Below are 20,485 nucleotides of genomic sequence, written 5' to 3' on the forward strand. Positions count from 1 at the left end.
AAGTCTCTGGTGGAAATGTGATGCCGCTTTCTTTGAGCCTGTCCACCTGAACAGCATTTTAAATAAATACTTAATGTGACGTGTATCAGAAGAAAACAAAATTGGTACTTGATTGCAACCAGTTTACAGTGTCTCCTGAATCAGCAGGTCCTGTTTGTCTTGTAACTTACACAACAATTCTGTTTTCACCTCTAGTGTTTATTTCTCTTTCCCTTTCAGGCAACTGCAAAAGCCAGAAAATGGCCTTTCTGATAATGCCACTGAGATTTAGAGCATTAAAGCAATCTCATTATCAGTTTACATCCCTAGTTGGAAATCTGAGATTGTTCAGAACATCAAACAGTAGAGTGGGGGCATGTAATGTGCAGCCCAAGGGCCAGATGAGACCTGCTGAGGCATATAATGTGTGCTCCAGCTGCCTTCTCCCTGTATCAGAGGGATGGGGACAGAACTGCTGACTGGTGCTGCTAATGAACTCGAACTACCATACATTATTTTCCATCTACATGCCAAACATGGTTATATGCACTTACAACACGTGTCTATGGTTTATATGCAAATTGGATGCGACCCTTGGGCTCTTGGCAAGTAACCTGTATAACCTTCAGGTCTGCAGAAAATAAGCCTCTGGTTAAAGCTGGAATTAGTGCATGCATGGGGCTAGAGGCTGCCTTGCAGAGAGAGCTCAGGCTGCTCTGTGCTTAATGGCAGTGGAAAAGGCCTAATGGAAACCCCTTTAGCTCATCTTTCCCACTCAACTCTTGGATACATGAGCAAGAAGGGAGGGAAATAATATTCTGTTGGTCCGATGCATAAGTTCTTGCTGCCTCAACCCTTTGGTCTTAGCAGCCATGTATGTGTAAAACCCCCATCACATCATTGAGGTCTTCATGATGAATCTGCAAATGACATTACACTGTTGAATTTTTATGCTGTGCAAAGAATTTTAATTATTTTAATTACTGTTTCTGAGTTAGTGTGAAAATAAACTCAGAATCTATCATTAGTGCATCCAACTGTGCAGATGAAATATATAATCAATATAAAATGCTTTTGTCATACCCAGTTTGAACAAAGATCTATGTTAGTCTAAAATTCAGAGGTTTCTTCTGTGTTAAAGTTCTATTAATACATTCATTAACAAAAAATTACACTACAAAGTCTGTGGGGCTTACTTCATTGAAAGAACAATTTCTTTGTTGGCAACTTCATCTTGATGTTACTCCCCTTTCTTCAGCTTTCCCAAAATGACATTTTTCTTAAAATCAACACTAATACAGTAGTTAACCTTTCTCAATATTACGTAAGAAAATAATGCTGAGATAGTCATACAAATAATTAAACATTGAAACCCTCTATTTTTGCCACAAATGCAAAAGTACAGCACAACTCCAGTCATATTATTTATTTTAGAGATCGTACTTTTAAAATGACAATAATGACCTTGAAATTATGTCAGCCAGTGTTGGTTGGCTGACATACAGAATGTGAAGATTATTTTTGATATGGAAGGAAAGCATGTAAAGATATTGTTGAAGTCTTTGTACCAGCTTCACTTATTTTTGGCAAGGTATAGAATTCTAATGTCTGTTTTATTATTTCTTTTATGATAAAAAAAAACATTGAAAAATATATGGGGGAGAGGTTATATGACTGTCAAACAGACAGGTGTACAAATAGTTTACTCAAAATAGCCCTCAATTTTATTTATTTAATTTATTTATTGTCACCAAAAAATGCCACAAAAGAAACATATTTTCTCTTTTTAGGGTACAAAATCTGAGTGTGACCACTCTTATGAAAATTCTGGTTTTACCTGGGGAAAGGAAGGTGTCTGCGTTGTGTCGTGATTCATTGGGGAACTATGGATGACAGGTACTGGAAGTTGAACTTCCACAGTGTAAACCATGAAGAATATGCATCATCCTTGACTTGCAGCACCACTTCAAAAGGTGAGGTGAAAATGCAGGGCTTTTGCATCCTGGCAGAATTTATTGCCATAAATCACTTCTTCGGTGTCTCCCAAATGTGCAATTTTTTTGAAAATGCACACATCTAAAATTTTTAATTCATGTTACGTGTTACTTTAGTTTCCATTTATTAAGATAGGGTGTTTTATTTGCTAGCAGTTGTTGACAATCTTGGAAGATAAAAACATTCAATTTCCTTCATGTGAAAGCTGATGTTCTCATCCAGTCATTTGATTCCAGGAGCTCTGATCAACTATAGGGAGACACTTAATCAAATTTCAAGAACTTATATGGTTGCCTCTGTTACAGGACTTTCAGTAAGAATGAAAATAGTTCTGGTGTATTATGACCAGTTAATGAGTATAGATCCTGTGTTGTCCTAAATCCCTTTTGAACTGCCCATAAGAACACATCTTAATCCTATGTGAATAAATGAGCTGGGGATTTCTTTCCTCTAGCTAAATCCTAGTATCACAGAAGAATGTCATCCATAGATCTCATAAAAGTAATGATGCTATATTACATTAGAGTAAGGCCTGCATTTGAATAACCACAATCATCTCTACAATGAACTTTTAGGCATAGACAACTTCTGGGCTGTTTGTTTGAATTTTCTATGTTATATGGTTTTAGACTGGAAGACTTTTTTGTTGTACTGTGAAAAAAGCAAAAAGCCCCCACCAACCAGTCAACCAACCAAACCAACTAACCAACTAAAGACCAAATCAAAAAGCCACCCTTGACTTCAGATCCTAGAAATGGTCCCTAGTAACTATCAGAATGATTACAAGCTATAGAAGACAAGATAATCAGGGAATCATACTGTTCCTGAAAGGTTATATACCACAATCTATAATTAAAATTCTGGTAGAGAAGTGTCATGCCGCTGAATTTTTAGTCTGAGCATGCAGTTTGCAGAGAAGTTGGTTGGCCAACTTTCTGCCATCAGTACTCTGCACTGTATTTTCACTCAGATTCTTAAAGCTGAAGTACTCTGCATAGTTCTGAGTTAAATTTTCAGAGGCAGAAAAAATTGGCAAAACATAAAAGACTCAAGTAGCTACATATCGGCTAGTCAATATCACAGTATAAAAAAAGAGAGAGATATTTTATGAACATTTCAAGTTCTTGCTCTATTATTCTAAGAGACTATTCTTTAACTTTTATTAGAGTAATGGTGATCTTGAGAAACACAAAGTACAGGAGGACATATTTTCACTGTGTTTAGCAATTGTGGATGTCATAGAATGAAGGTAAGTATTAGGAATTGGCATAGTCTAAGAGCCACTCAAATTAAAACCAAAGGATGCATATTTTTTATAGATGAACATGCCAGGAAAACAGCATTGGGGAAGAATGTCTGCCTCTGAACAAAGAGGGCTCATTGAAAGCAAAAACAGAGATATAGGAAAGCATACAATGGAGACATCAAAAGAACCCAACAAAAATGATTACATCAAATAAAAAAAGATTAAATATTTTAGGGTGCAAGACAGATCAAAGGCTTCCTAAAGATATCAAAAACATGATGCCTATGAGGAAATTAGGATGTTAAGAAGCAAAAACAAGTTCATAAAAATGTACATAACACCATTTAAAGTGGAAAAGGAAATACAGTGTTCTAGGGTCAGCCAAAGTACTTGGTACTAATAATCCTTTCATCTTTTATTAGCTAAAATTAAAATATATAATACAGAACACCTAAGAATTTATGATACGATTGAAGTTTGCCATCAGAGTTATGCAGAAGAAAAAGGGTAACCTACTAATTACTTAAACTTCTTTGAACATGAAAATAAAAGTACTGGAGAAAAAGAAATCAAGGATATTTAAACAGTGAGAAAGCCTCTGACTTGGATTCAGGAAAGCTGAACTAAGTATTTTACTGGAATATTTATACTGATGTCAGTGCTAGAGCTAGCTCAAACAGAATTAGGCAGAACTAGGCTAGAGGAATATTTTATGATTTAAAATTGGTGAAAAAAGCTATATTATGAACAATCTGTTCTGTGAAAATATTTTGGTTCACTGAAGTGATTTTATAACGCTTTATTTTGTAAAATTGACATTTTCCCTTGCTGCTTCTTACCTCAGTATAGGCCTAAGTACTGTTCATACAGGCAATAAATAAATATATAAATATTTACTTAAGAAGTTGCTTTTAAACACATTTTTTTCTATTTAATTTTGTGTCCACATCTCCAAAACTGGGAGTTAGAAAGCAAAGTGATAGATTTTCAAACCTATAAATTAGCGTTAATGTGATCTTTATTCTATTAAGTTATCTAGACTAGGTTTCCAAATCATTCTCTTTTCCAATACCCCAGAATATATCGTTTGAGGGTCTCAAAGACATCAGCTAGTTCCTTTGAACTTGGATCATAACAGTATCCTGCTTCATATTTATCATTGGGACAATATGTGTGGATTCTATCTTTCTCTTTCCTTCTTGGCATTCTCTTTTGCTTCACTGTTCATGTGGTTGTTCAGCATGCGACAAAACAGTGTCTTCTGCAAGGATAACTAAATAGTCAGTGTAATTCATCAAACCAATGGCATTGGGGTGGGGAGGTACACGGAGGAGGGATTTAATTTTTTTTTTTCTGTTTTGAAGATATTAAGAGTATACATCTGCTTTATAGACCAAGAAACTGCTGCAGAGGGACCTGAGAGCCAGCTGTAGAGGCCAACACAGCCTATAATGCTTTCGGATAATAACCAGATTATAGCTCCACAATTCCAACAAAGAAACACAAGCAGTATGGATGTACAGTGAGTATCAATTTGTCCATTATTTCTAACGAAGTTAAATAATGCATATGGGACCACATGTTTGAAGAATAAATACACATTAAAGTTCTTAACAGTGTGAAGATTAAGGCAATATGATTTTTTTATAGCTTTCATCCAGGGAAAAATAACTTCCTGCTTGCTTTAAGTAAGATTAGCTGGAAAAAATCTGTAGTACACCTAGAACAAAGTCTGTGTGGCAACAGGTAAATATTTTTATTTGGAAAGATTTTTATTGGTTTTAATTAAGCAATGACATTTTTGTTGAATGTCTTAAATCTTTAATTACCACCCAAGAGCACTGAGCATGACATGAGTTATTTACTGAGTCATTGAGAAGTACAGTTCAATATTTTCTTATAAATACTTCACATAGAAACGATAGAAGGCCTTCACTGGAAACAAGAATGATTTTTAGAAATATGAGTGGTCCTGATCTGAACCACAAGGAAGGCAAGGGAAAGAATCCCAGTGGCTTCCATGGGAGTTGGCTCATGTCTTTAATGACCATTAGAGCTTGTAGTAACTAGAGAAATGTTTTCTAATGATTGACAATGTCCCACAAATCAGAATCTGTCACCAAAGGTCAGCCCTGAATATGTGTTTGGGGATTTGGGGCTTTTGTGCTTTTGTGCTGGGTTTTTTGGTAAAATGAGAAGGGGAAGGTATCACCTAACGTAAACCTTGTTTAAAGTTTGAGATGTCAGCTGTAGCAGCTGCATGTATGGATGTGATGTACAATGTAATATGGATGAGATTTTCACAGGAGTTTGTCACTCATATATCACAGAGAAATTGGGTTGTTGATTTAAATACAGCCCAGATCAACTGTCGTGGGCATGAGAGAGACACCAGCACTAACAATGGGTATATATTTATGAATAGCTACAGCTAAGCTGAGGCAGACAAGAAAACAAATGTTTATGCTAAAGATTTGCTCTCAATCTCCAATAAAAAGTAGAATTAGTGCCTACAGCTCTAGTGTATTTATCAGCTCTCCCTAAATTTTAAAATTTATGGCCTACGTAATGAGATACATAGAAGAGGGAAGGAAGCAGCAGTAATCTCACTGCCTGCATGAAGGTGCCTAATCTGTGTAAGACAGTGAGTCTTTCCAAGATTCCCAGGTACTTGGGGGAAAGAAATCATTGCTTTCCAGGCTCTCTTATCAGCCTTGCACATGGCTCCTATCGAGATCATTATCTGGTGAAGTAAATTTCTCTCCTCTGAGTGTATCTTTGCTCCATGAAACATCATCATGGCCAGGCTTCGCGAACGAAGATTTGGGAAGGCTCTATCCACATTTGCTACAGGCACGCTGGTGGCTTATGAGGCCAATACGTGACAGACATATCCGATTGCAAAAGGCACAGCAGAAAGACTCCTTAGATGGTGTATTCTGCAATACACGGTTCTTTCTGCGTTGCCTTTTTTCCTCGAGAGTGATCCTGCGTGTGCTCTCGAAGGAGACAGCTGCGTTATAGATGGCGTGTCTCCAGGCCTCCCGATTGGAGGCCAGAGTAGACCAGCTATGGTGATCAATATGGCCAAGGCTGAGATGTTGTTTCAGGGAGTCCTTGTATCTTTCCTTCGGGGCTCCTCTCATGCGGCAGCCAGTGGCAAGTTCACCATAGAGCAGGATCTTAGGGAGGCGGTGGTCCTTCATCCTTGAGATGTGCCCTGCCCATCGCAGCTGCGTTCTCAGTAACATGGCCTCAATACTTGTGACAGCTGCTTGCTCTAGAACAGATGAACCAAGGCAATTTGTGATTACAGTAACCAAACGGAACAAATGAGATCAGAATGAACCTACAGCTTATACAGATCCCAACTGGATAATGATCATCAGGATAGCAAAGTTTGTGACAGTGAAATGCAAGGCTAATTGTAGTTTACCCTACGAAGAATATGACATTAATTTTTTTACAGAGAATGCAATCCCATTGTCATACAGAGTTTACAGCTGGATTTCTTTTGAGGATTGTACTGCAGATTTGTCACAAGAAAGTGAAGGAAACATCTAGATCAATTATGTTTTTAGAGACTAGATTTATGGGAATGAGAGCCCGGAGAAGCAAGAATTGGGGCAGGAGCCCAAAGCTGAGGAGACTTACTCCTCAGGTGGCGTAGAGCAACCTCTGCGGGGTGTTGGTGCTGGAGGCTCTGTCCATCATTCACAGTTGGCAGGGTGGACTCCTCCTCCAAAAGGGTCACTTCCTCAGTGTATTCAAGTATGAGAACCTGGCTGTGTCATCACTTTTCTGTGACCTATCCCTTCTGATAAAATACAGACTTTTTATCTGTAGGAAGGGCAATTTATTCTGTTAATCACAGAATAAATCTGACTGTTTCTGTTTCTGTTGGTATAAGCCCAGGTGGTAGGCTCTGTAAGCGGAAAATCTGCCAACAGAGAAGCCATAATAGGAAAAAAATAACTACTGTTTTTTATATTAAAATCCTGGGCATACTGTGGAGCCCAAACCACAATCCTAAGTTTTTCTTTCCCAGAAGAAAGCTTAAAGATTCATGAAAGTATCAATGCTGCCTGATCACTACACAGAACTTACCTCCAAAAACATGCAGGGCTTATTTGAGACCCAGTGATACCTCTCGTAAGTGGTCCAGGTTTGCAATTTTAGCCTCTAGACAGTGTTTACCACCTCTTGCATGAGAGCTATCAGCAGTCAGAAAGGAGGAACTTTAACCTATGCTTCACTGAAGTTTACTTTCCTTCACTTAGATGTTGTGTACTGAGTTTCCGTGAAAGAATGAAAAACACTTAAGACTTGATGAACACAGGATATACAACATTATAAAGGAAAGAATCTTGTCTCTGCGTCTGTACAGGACTTGTTCACAAGGGTTCCCATCCAACCCCCTCTACTGGAGTCGGTAATGTCTCATAAACCTGATATAACCAAATTCTAGTCAGTAACTCTTGTGAAGAGAACCACATTATTAAGTCTTTAAAAAAATGCCTAGTCCTATTTAACAGCCTTCATAATTTTCTAGCAGTGACTCCTGCAGAACAGAAACTAGAAAATTGATTATTTGAGATATTAAAAGCCTTCTATGTAAAAGCTTACAACATGAATGCGTTCTGAACTCCTTGGCTCTACTTCGGTTCACAGCTTCCATCTTTTTACAAGATCAAGTCCCAGGTATAAGACTAAACACTGCATCATTTAAAGGTAAAATAAAAAAGAACTATCTAGAAATCCTGATAACATTAGTACAGAAGATGGAAATGTTACTTTGGATTTCTTGTGCCTTATGCTACTGGAGATATCAAGTTCATAATTTAAGTGATAATATGCAGTTTTTTCCTTCCATGGGGAAAATGTTACCACATTGCTGAGTGAGTACTTGTCCCCAGCCAATTTTCAGAACAATATCTAACATCGGCCTGTGAAAGTTTCCTCCACTGAAATTCCGTATGAAGTTCACTGCCGGAATGATATCTGTGGTCTGATTCCTTGGCCACTGAAATGAAATTATAGCCTTCTATTGAGCTCATTATGCATGAAATTAAGATAGAATCCAAGAAAAACAGTGGAGTCTCATACGTATTCTTGTACTGAAAAAGTGGTTCTCCCCTGCCACTCCCCCTGCAACTTCTTTGTACTTAAAATGGCAGTATATAACATCCTCCAACACCCAAATTTTCAATGAGAGCCAACAAAAGCTACATTTTGTGTTACAGGCATGGATTATGAAGAAAACCATATTAATATTTAAGAGCAAAGCTTTACTAATTTACATTTTTTGAATACATTTATCAGTCTTAAGTGATTATTTTCTACTGATAAATATTATTTGTTTTTAATGTGACCTATTCAACACTATAATAAGTGTTTCACTCCAGCTATGTTCCACATGCTGTATTCAAGTTTTTCACATCACCATTGTATATAGGAATTTCTGGTGTGTTTTTATGAGAGAGAGAGAAAGAAAGAGAGATCAAAATGTTTAGTAGGTAAGATGGAAGGAAGCAACTATCTATCTAGATAGTTGCTAATGTCTGTCATAGTTAATTCCTCTATCTTATACAAAGTTTAAATAATTTCTTTTTCCTGTCAAAATGAGCTTTACTATTTGGACATAAATCCTTTGTGCTAGAGGTGCAAAAGCTGTTGATGATATTTATTTCTGAAGTTTGGTACCTTGTAGGAAATTTCCAGGTGCTTCAGGTACTATAAAGGTACTGTCTGAGACTGAACTGAAGCACTTGTAAGTCACCCTGATTTCTGTTTACACTGCCATTTAATAAAACAAAACAAAACAAAACAAAACAAAACATTTGAGAATTTGATTTTTCATTATTTTGCTGGACAAGAAAATAAAAGCTTGGGAAAGCTTTTAGACAGAAGTATTACCAGTCTTGCTTTTAGGCTATTACATGTTCTTAAAAACTAAGCAAAGAAAACATTTTTTTCTCAAGATCAAATTTTACTGCTTTCAATGATGGTGTATCTTTGGTAACTTTTGATTCAATTTCCTAGCAGCAAGTGGTTTTGGTGGGCTTTTTCTTTATAGCAGGCAGAAGATTGACGTTTTTTCAGCCATATCAGAACTTTAGAAGTTTGATGGCTTTCAAGATGGTCTTTTCCTTTTGTAGAAACTTTCCCTAATGACAGAAATCTTCAGAAAATTGTTTGGATTTGCTCCCTGCATTAACATCTCTGAGCATGTTAGCATCTGAAGGAGGGCAATGAAGATATTGAAAGGCCTTGAGGGGAAGCTGTATGAGAAGCAGTTGAGGTCATTTTGTTCAGCTGGAGAAGAGCAGACTGAGGGGAGACCTCGTCGTGGTCTTCAACATCCTCACAAGGGAAGTAGAGGGGCAGGTTACAGATCTCCTCACTCTCATGACCAGTGACAGGACCCAAAGGAATGGCCTGAAGTTGTGTCAGGGAAGGTTTAGGTTGGATATTAGAAAAAGATTCTTCACCCAGAGGGTCGTTGGGCACTTAAAAGGCTCCCCAGGAAAGTGGTCACAGCACCAGGCCTGACAGAGTTCAGGAAGCGTTTGGACTATACTCTCAGGCCCATGGTGTGGGTCCTGTGCAGGTCCAGTTGGACTTGATGACCATGGTGGGTCCCTTCCAACTTGGTATATTCCATGATTCTATGATTCTGCTTGTGTGAATCACAGGTTGATGACCTACATCTATCTCCTAGTGAATCAACTTCCCCAGTACAAAATCTATCCTCACAGCTGGCACTGACACAATTTTTTCAAGTGTTTGTTATCTCTGACATGAAGGAGCAGACAAGGAGCTGGTGTCCCCTTATTGCCCCTCTAAAATAATGGATAATACCTGAAATACAGCACAGAACAGTATTTGAACACTTGCTTTATTGCTCCCTGTGTGACCGTAGCTTTGAGACCTCTTTTATAAAGTCCACTTGCCTTAGTACGAGGATAAAATAAAGATAAATACAGATCGCTAAAATTTTCTGTGATGTTGCTGTTCTTCCATTGAGAGAGTTGCAACAACTGCTTGATGCCTTTTTTCTCTTTGGGGTATTTGATGTCTCCATAAGATAGCACCATGCAGAAATCTAGGCAGCATGCCCATCCTCAGCACATGTGCCCTCAGATTTGGATAATGATTGTTCACTTCATATGAAAATTAAAAGCTGCAGAATGTAGAAGAACATGCTTGATTTCCTTTTGTATGTGAAGATTTTCAAGGTCCACTTCAGAGTTAGTTAAGGAGAAGTATCTATTTGTGTTCCTTGACATTTATTTTTATATGTTTCAAATTTTGCCTAGATGTAATTATTTGAGGTGAACAATTTGGGAAAATTTTGAAAGTATTCACTCAATTAGGATAGAAAAATATTTCCTAGTCTGAATTTAAAATAATTATGAACTATAACTGTCAAATAAATGTCACTAAGTTTGGCAGAGAGGGGCTGCTCCATCAGGGCTCTGTCCTTTGTCGTCTATTGAAAATTTATCCAAGTTTGCCCAGGCTCGTGGAGCTAAGTAGAGACTTTATATTTTCCAGCACCACTGTTCCCTGAAGACTTCTAGCCTTCACATGCTTCAGGTTTTGCAGTGAAGATGTTGTCTGTTTCTGGCTGAAAGGGGAAAGGAGAGGAATGCTTCCTCACATAGATGGAAATGGAAGAATAGCTAGATGTGCTTAGAAAATAGAACTATGGGAGAGCTGGGGAGTGGGAACTAAGGTACAGGCAAGAATTTGGGAAATGAAGCATATGCCCATACAACTTTTTGGAGTGAGGTACGAGTTTTTGTGCCTGATTTCTAATTTGGCTAGGCATTGCATACAGTGTGTCATTATGCTTCAGCTAATAAATCCTGCTGTAAAATGCATGAGAATTAATTGGACAGGGTATCTTAGATCAGATAAACCAGGTCTGGTACCTAGGGAACTTAGTTTATCAGGACAATGGGCTAAGATAACAGCAAGTAATGTTTTAAGAGATTCTAGTTAATAAAGTGAAAATGGAATTAAACACTGTTTTATAGTCAAGAATTCTGAATAGAAATATTTCTGGCATTTATCAGTATTTGAATGTTTAAGTTTGCAATATAACCTTTGTCTTTTAGGACTGGATGTATGAGTACATATGCATACGTCCCCTTCAAATTCAAATCAGTAGAAGCATAGGTTTTTTCTGTAACTTTTAAAGAAAAAAGCAGATTTATGGAGTATCATATAATTCATATTGGCACATATATTAAAATGAACATATGACAAGTATATGACAGATGAAAGTACTGTAAAATCTGCCTTTATCATCATTTCACTAAGTTGTGCTATGGAACTGCTTGGTTTTATTTCCTCTGCATGACACAATTTATTTAATTTCCAAGAGTCTTCTGCTACACATGATAGTTCCTTTTTGATGAGGCAGAGAGATACAGAATTTCACGGTAGAGAGAAATACACAACTCTTTATTGCACAATTTTTTTTTGCCAATAAGTTTTAGACTGGTTTTGATTAAAAGAATATACTTGTCCCTTATGTACAACAACTCATCTTTATAGAAGCATACACATATATGCATTTTTGTGGGGAGTAATCAAGAGGCAGTAGGAATTAATTACCAAGAATATTCTAATTGGTTATCCCAAGAAAGATGGTAAATCTTTGATTACCTTTTCTACTGATGATTTAGAATAGGGACTACATATTTCATGATATATAGGATAAATCTATATTTAGGTTTGCAAGTAGTAGCTCTATTTCTAAAATTTTAAATGTGTTCTTAGATCCTTTGAGGAGGAGTTTAATAGAGATATCCTCCTCATCTGTCTTTCAAATCTAAGTGTTGATGTGTAGTGCTCTCAGTCTTTTCAATATGAATATTCCTAACCTAAAAAGGTGATGATAAAAATGCCATTCTACTTCTAAAGGCAGAGAGCAGCTTTGTCAAAGTCCATAAGGACCTTTAAAAAATACATTATTATTTTTAAAAAATATCAGTACCATATACATGTACTTTTCTATTGTATAATTGAATCTTAATACTTTTACAATATTACATATAATTTTATTTTAGTCTCAGGCTCCCACTGTAACTAAGTTATGAATACATTCTAGGACTTCAATCTGTAGTACAGGTTATGCAGTGCGGCATACTCATGGGTAGTATTCACATTAAATACCAATAATCCAATCTTCACCAGTCAAATATTAATAGAATGATGTCTCTATCTGTACAGCAAGTGACTACTTATGGCATAAAAAATGGTGGTCAGTGCCGAGTCAATTTTGATTTTTAATTTTCAACCACTTGTCAGTTTAGCACCCAACTATTTGGGTGCTGGATTTTTGCCACAATCTCTTGTATTCTTATCAGAAGGATGACTTGGGGCTGATATGGTACAAAATTAGGTCTAAAGAAAGAAGATTTTTATGAAACTTGCATCAGTTAGAAATTTCTCTGTATTTCTAAATTTTTCTCTCTTCTTAAGGGCATGTTTGCCATGAGCTTTGAATTCTAGGCTTTCCACTTCAACGTATTCATTGTATGTTCTTTTTTGAGTTCCTCCTGTGTTGCATCTGGGAGCATAACTGCTTGGGAGATTTATATATCCTAGACTCTTCTTTCAGCTGCCATCATGCATGTGGCTACAAGAAAAAGGCTGCTGGGCTGCTGGTTGTAGTGACATTCTAAGTTTGCTGGCAATAATCACCACACACTGTTTCTTATTCAGGAACTGCAAAAGCCTAATAATTATGAAGGGTGTTCTTAGAGTTATCCCATCCCAGAGAAAAACCTGGGGGTTTTGCCCCAAATTCTCATTTGTTCTGTGGATCTATACTCAAAATAGCACCTTTGGATCCAAGTTCCAGGACACTGTTTGAGGATGAACCCTGCCAAAGTGGTTGTAATAACATTTACAGAAAAGACATTATAATTTCTACATAGGGAAATAGTCTCAATGACTCCCTGACTCCCTCACTGTGGCACCTCTGTGAGACAAAGAAACTGTACACAAAATACCAGTTTTCGTTCCCAGGGTCATTCAGAGAGTGAGTGCTAAAAAAGGAAACATAACTCTTCGGAGACTAGAAGCCAATACACTACTGCTCAAATGGTGCTGAGAGGATATTACCTGGTCCTGGGGCACACAGTAGTAGTCAGGTAGAAAGAAAGCATAGGCTCTTATTTTTGCAACAGGGATAAAATGACCTCCAAAGTGTTGTTAAAAAGGTCCTCTCAAAAAGTTCAGATTTCATAAGATTTATATCAGATATATTGGCTTATTCAGAACTTTAATTAAAAATTTTAAAAGTCCTTTATTTCATTAATTGAAGATGTTTGCCTGCAAATTAGAGATTAATTTATGCTTGTTTTTAATTGTTGGATGCCACCACAATTGATGCTGCATAAAAATACATACAGTACATAAAATATGAATTAAAACAAGTGAATAATTATAATCACATCAGCCTAAAGGCAGGAGGCATTTTAATATCAGAGTCTAGTAATGGTGCATGAATTAAGAAGGATTAATTTTTCTGAGACAGTTCAGAAGTATTTAGCCTTTATTCTGCCCTTATTTAAAATGCCTCATATAATACATCTCAGTATTTTACATAATTTAAAGTTTCATAAGACACTTTGTTATCACTCTACGAGGTTCTTCAACATACTGAAACACTCCTAAGATCTTAGGTCTACAAATAATAATCTTCCACACAGATCCTTTGTTCTGAGGCTTTGCATTGGTAATCGGTAGTATCAGTGCCTGTTATAGACCAGCTTCCTAATTTACAATGGTGCTTCTCTTATGGAAATAAAAATATACTTAGATATGTAGGTAGGTGTGTATGTATAGATAAAGGCATTCTGCATTGGTCAGAACATCACACTTAACAGACTGTTTAGCATTAAGATGTCATGGAAAAGTGCTTATATTCTCTACTCTCAAGTATTATTTAGTTAATGTGGGTGGTAAATGTACAGCAGAAAGCAGACACTGACAGACAAATCAGCGGCAACATCCTGTAGTTTTGTGTTCTTAGGAAACAGATAACATGTGTGAACTCTACACACGTGTTAGGACATACTACAGAAAGACACTGCTTCAGCAGCAAGGCTACTGACCATGAGCAAAGTATTTCACAATATATATAATTTTGAATCTTGTTCCAGTGACTGTTCAGCTGGAGTTAACTATATATAGCTAAAAATAAGAGTATCCGAGGGCACTTCTGTGTTTAGCTCATATATTTGCAGGAAACTTTGTAGTAGTGAGACTCTTACTGTCCTGAGTGTATCATAGCAGATTTTATAGCTATTATAGTAATGTACTTGAGTATGTATGTGGAGTTTCTTAAGCAATTCAGCAACAGAAGAAGATGTGGTAAAATTAGGAAGATTTCTAAGGGGAAAAAAATGAGAATCCTTACCAATTGTAAAAGTTTCACTGGAGCGCAGAGGTTGTATTACCATATTAATGCCATTATTAAGGTTTTGATAAACACATTACATATGAATATTAACATGAGATAGCCTGGATTCAAGCTTTTCACAGAGCATAGAAACATTATCTTGGATTCCTGAATGCATGTCAGCATAGCCTTTGATCCTGCTTTGTAACACATCTTCTGTTTCAGTTCTGGGATTCTGGGTCTTTCCTCTACAGAGTCTTCCAACTCTAACAGATTATTTCAAAGTATGTGGTAGCTTTGTGATGTGAACAAACATCTACTGAGATCAGATTCTTTAAAGTATATATGAATAGTAAATTAGGTAGATGGAGCACTTGTTTGCCTGCAAAGTGTTTCAGTTCCCTCAGCATGTGAGCTTTCTCTATATTAAAAAGCAAATCACAATCAAAGAGCCTTACATGGGTTTTATATTTTGACCTTGGCCAAGTCACTGAGCCCCCTGTGGTTTGGTTTGAAGCTCAGATTCTTGCATGTGCAAAATGCTGATGTTCTGTGCATCAAGGTGTACATTTTTTTCTTTTTTTTTCTGTGTAGAAATATATGAATCCTACAGCTGACTTATATTTTTTTAAGTTTCTAAAACTTTTTTTTCTTTTTTTTCTTACTCTTGGCCAGTACTATATACACAAACTGCATGTCTATGTCTATTTCCATAGACATGCATTCCATGTCTATTTCCATAGACATTTTATCCTTATCTGCTACTTCAGTAGCAGAAGTTCTTCAGTTTGCAGCACAGAGGTCCTGAGTTTTGCCTCTGTGCTTAAGGAGAACTCTTACTGAGTTTTAGTCTCGGCTGCAACAGCTTCTGTGACCCCAGAGTTCACAGTCTGCCTCTTCTTTGGCTATGAATCCTTCTTTTTCTCTTGTGGGAAGAATAGTACATGGTTTTTTTTCTTGGAAATGAATGGTATGACCTGAGAGGCTCTTTTTTATAGCAACTTTCTCACTCTTAAAACTATAGCTGAGGACTTTGTGCACAGTTTTTCACCCCCTGGGGTATTATGAGGTGATTAAACCACTGAACTACTGCCCATTTGCTGGTCCCACAGAGTCTTCCACTCCAGGCCCCTTCATGATTTGTTGACTTTAGGAAGTGCTTCTCCTGCTCTTATTTATGTTTCTTTCTGTCTTGCCTTCCTCCTACTCCCCCAGCCAAGTGTTTCTAATACCAATTTAATGTTTTTTTTCAGAATGTGATTTTAGGAATAGAAAAATTCCTTCTCTCCTGAAAGGATAAAGGCAGAGTTGTCAGCAGGCTCTATGCAGCATCATCAGGCCCAGAGCCGAGCCAGCCCTCTGCTGGACAATGACTAACATTCAAAGGAGCCAAACCTAGGAAGAAGTACGCAAAATGAAAATAGAAATCTAATTTTCTTGTCAGCTCTGTCAGTAAAAAGCAGAAGCACAACTTCTTTTCTTGCCAGGATGTGGAGGAAAAGGTAAGTAGTTTGGGCATGATAAAAGCATGAAACCACAAATTTTGTCCCTTGTCCCTTTCAGATTTTGCCACAGAGCATTTGCAGGAGAAATGGTGCTGGTTGCTTAAAGAGCCTACTGGTTATGAACTCCAAACCTTGCAGAGGTGAGTAGTTGTCTCTGAATATCATGTTTCCTGCATTAAAAGAGGAAAGGTAAATGCCATTTGTTGGGTTTTTTTTGGTTGAAGTTCTGATCTTTTCCTAAAAATTAAAGCACATTGTGAAGTGGGGGTTATTGAAATTTATAGAATTATGTATAGGGTTAATCAAGAACCCTTGTTGAAAATGATACATCCTTTTTCTTCTTTGCCTTGACAGGCTTCCTGGAATTTCTGACTTAGTATCTTGACCTTTTTCCCTGTCTTTTAATCTTTCAAATATTCTTCTTCGGTTTGGGTGCAGCTTTTAACATTTATTATGTACTTGTCTCAGTTGTGTCAATGCGCAAAGGAAATAATCCTTGATTTTTCTGGTGAGCTGGGATACCAGCTAAGACGATAAATTGTGTCTGGGATCAAGTGTTCAGACTACAACTGTCCAGACAAGCTGATTGGTGATTTCATGCCTTCTCTCAGAGGCTTGTTTTATATAGTCATTGCTTTCTGTATTAGCTCCTTTTAATTCCTCTGCCTCTCAACACTGCTTAACTTTATGTTGACTTTCCACTTGGTTCTTTTAGCTTATTTCTGAATCCAGGGACAGACTCTAATTTGAGCAAAAGTGCTTTTTTTTTTTTGTATTTGCTGAATGCCTTTGGAACACAGTTTTTATGGATGGAAAAAAGCAAGATGAAGAATAAATTAAAAGATGTTATGCTTTTTTCCACCAGTGTCCTAAAAACCTGGATGATGAACAGATATATTTGCTTGTATTCAGAGATAAGTTTTATTTCTTTTTATTCTTTTAGTGGGCAATGCATACTGATGTGTTTTCAAATGCAGACAAATACACATAATCCTATGAAATAATTTTGTTGGGCATCTAGGAAAAGTTTGCTTAGTTGTTTGAGGTTTCCTGAGGTAAACATAAAACTTTCTTATTTTTTTTTTTGTTGAATGGAAAATTTATGTTAATTATTCTACCTTAACTTGGATTGTCACTTTAAATTCACCTGCTGAGTACTGTCAACTGTTGTTGGTATCTGTGTTCATGCCTGAAGATGTCCATATTCATTACTGGATTCCTTTAGCTTAACAAAGCTTGGAATTAAATGCAACCCAAAAAGCAAGCATTTGTCATTCTGTGACGCATTGAGAGCTAGTGTTGCTAAATGAAAGGATTGTTTCAGGTATTAACAGTCCAGTCTGTTTACGGAACTCTGTCCATTTCTGGTGGAACTATTGCAAGAACAACAACATATTACCATCTGTGTCCTCGCAGAGGCTTCATATCTGAATGTTTAGCATTTCAAAAATCTTACAGATGTTGATATTGCATTATTCATTTAGTTGGAGACTGCCACAGCTGTGTACTTTCCTGTATATTCTTTCAAACAATCTGGTAGCAGACTCTAATTTGAGCAGGGCAGAGTACAGACTGCAATTTTGATGGGTATGACTCTGCTACACATAATTTGTGCCTATTTGGCAAACTTACATTCTCTGAAGAAGCAAAATGGAGTATTGTCACTGCACTCCAGCAATTTCAGTATTCCAATGACAATATAATATGTTGAAAATGAACATGCCTTGTGGATATCTGAATGTTTCTGTGGTATTGAAATTATTTCAGAGAATCCTTTCAAATCAATATATCATCTTGTCAATCAATACATCAACTTGTCAATCAACAGATTAACAGAGTGAAAGAAGTGGAGCATCAAGAAAAGCAAGAGAAATAGTGAAGGGAAAAGGAGGAAAATAATATGACAAAAAAAGGAGGGAAGGATATAGAAGAAATGGAAGAGAGTGTGAAATGCACTGTATATTAAAAAACTAAAAAGAAGCAAACAAAATGGAAACACATAAAAAAATGAAGAAATAATTAATTAAATGGTTAAGAAGGGAAGTAAAAACTCAAGAGAGTTCATGAGAAAATATTTGGTGAGATGCAGAATGACATTAAATACCATCTGAGTTAGCTACCTGAGAAGATATCGGATTCAAAAACACAGTTTCTCAAATATTTCTAGTGAGTAACTGGTTAAAAATACTCTACTTTTCCTGTGACTGCACAGCAGGAAGAAAAGGGGATTGGAATCCAAATTGCCAAATGTCTATTGAACACGATTCTACCCCAGGAATCAGAACAAAGTTCTCTTTGTTTATTTCTACTCATAGAATCTGATATTGGAATTTATTCAATTGCTTGAAAGCAATTTGTTTTCATAGCTTGTGACTGGGAAGCTCTGCTAACTTTACTGATAATACTTTGAATCCACTACGGTGATACCAAAAGCAAAAATTGACCTTAACTCAGTGATATCTCCCAGAAAGATGGTTGGTGCTTTATGAATTTTTAGGGAGTCGGATCATGATTGTTTTATTATTTTCTTTTCACTTGTTAAATCTCCATTATTGAAAATAACAAATTCACACATTGGATGATTCCCTTGCACAGTCTGAAAGAACCTCCTCATCTTATCTTTCTGAGTTTGAGAAACAGCAATTGAAGTCCATGTCCAAAATGTAATGAAAGAATGAGCATAGTCACCTCTGCTGCTGCCCATCTAAACTAACCGTCTCAATTTAGGAAACCTTTACCCCTATGACATGGTAAAAGTAGCTAATAACATTACCTTATACCTCCTTTGTTCTTACAGCTCTCCTTTTCCTAGGGAAAGACTGGTTTTCTGGCATGTTTCTAGACTCCAAAAGGTTGCTTTTTCCAGGGTCAGAAAAAATGAATTTGTCACTGGACAAGACATTTTTATTTTCAGCTCCCATACATAGTTGGAAAGGCAAAGAAGGGACTGTGTGTGGCTTTAAACGTCACTCATTCTAAGTGAATGCCAGTGATTTTCTCATTCCTCATCTGAAGAGGATGACCCTTAGGTGCTTAATGCCATGGAATCCTTGCTCCAGGACTCTGTAGGGAAAGCTTAGTGCCATCATCCTACACTTGTATGCAAATTTTGTAGTCTGACCCAACTGGACAATTTAAATAGAACTTTGTGATCATTACGGAGGAGGGCCACACTGCTCTACATCTCTTTACTTTTCTTATGGGAAAGTTTAATAAGGCTCCCACCTGTTGGATGCAATCTATTCCACAGTGTCAGTGTCTTGCTTTTCTGGAGAAAAAATTAACATCTTTTGGGACAAGTGTAATGAAACACCTGTTCAGCACCTGGTAACAGCCAAGCCAGTAGAGTTCAGTTCTCATGAAGAACTGGAGGAAGCACAGTTGGTCAGTAGTGAAATAGAACAATTTTATAAAATCAGTCATGTTTTCACCTTGAACTCCCTGCCCTACTTGGATTATCCAGATGGAAGGGTGACAAAAATTATTTGTAGCATTCTGTATTATTGAAGAGAGACAGACAAAAATATTTAGTTATTTAGAGAACTGGATTTGTTGGAGTAAGTAAAAGCATAGGAAGATTAACCCAAGTAACCATTTATTTTTGATGCAAAACCACATTCAAAGTGTCCTTTTAAACATATAGGAGGAACCACACTTTACATAGCAGAGTTAACATGTGAAACTCACTGACAGAAAATATTAACAGTATTCTTTAGTAAAGATTGGTTATTTATGGCAAGAACAAGGAACTGACCATAATTTATACTGTTACAAGTTTAATTTCATATTTATCAGATAGGGCATATAGTCTTAGCTGTGAGGTTCTCTATAATGAGTTATTTCTCAAATAGTTACTCTACGTTTGTCAATAATATCTCTGTTACAGGAATGCTTGATGTTTGAAACAGATGGTATGGACAATCAGTTCAGCAGTTTAATTACCTAGGCAGCCTCATCTCCTTGGATGGTAAGATTGACAGGGAGATAGACAACAGGTTAGCAAAGGTATATAGTGCCTTCGGAAAGCTTCATAAAAGAGTTTGGCGAAATAAACACTTGAAGAAAAGTACAAAGATCAGTTTTTACAGAGCCATAGTGCTGTCTACTCTCTTATATGGATCTGAATTGTGGGTCATCTACCGCCACCACCTGCGACTCCTAGAACACTTCCATCAACGCTGTCTCTGTACAATCCTAAACATCCACTAGTCAGATTATGTGACCAATACTTCTGTTTTAGAACAAGCAGCAGTCACAAGTATTGAGGCCATGTTACTGAGAACACAGCTGCGTTGGGCAGGGCACGTCTCCAGGATGAAGGACCACCGCCTCCCTAAG

General features: G+C 36.9%; 1 long non-coding RNA gene across 1 annotated transcript in view; it reads left to right on the plus strand.

Moving 5' to 3' along the window:
* The window catches only part of LOC108506485, a 46,940-nt gene that overhangs the window by 2,024 nt on the left and 24,431 nt on the right, over window positions 1-20,485 (plus strand). The window contains exons 2-4 of the long non-coding RNA XR_001877778.1: window positions 1,770-1,952; window positions 4,613-4,742; window positions 16,206-16,287. This is a non-coding gene — a long non-coding RNA (uncharacterized LOC108506485). The remainder of the gene's footprint in view (window positions 1-1,769; window positions 1,953-4,612; window positions 4,743-16,205; window positions 16,288-20,485) is intronic.

The sequence above is a fragment of the Lepidothrix coronata genome, unplaced genomic scaffold (assembly GCF_001604755.1).
Source record: "Lepidothrix coronata isolate B3197 unplaced genomic scaffold, Lepidothrix_coronata-1.0 Scaffold216, whole genome shotgun sequence".
NCBI lineage: Eukaryota > Metazoa > Chordata > Aves > Passeriformes > Pipridae > Lepidothrix > Lepidothrix coronata.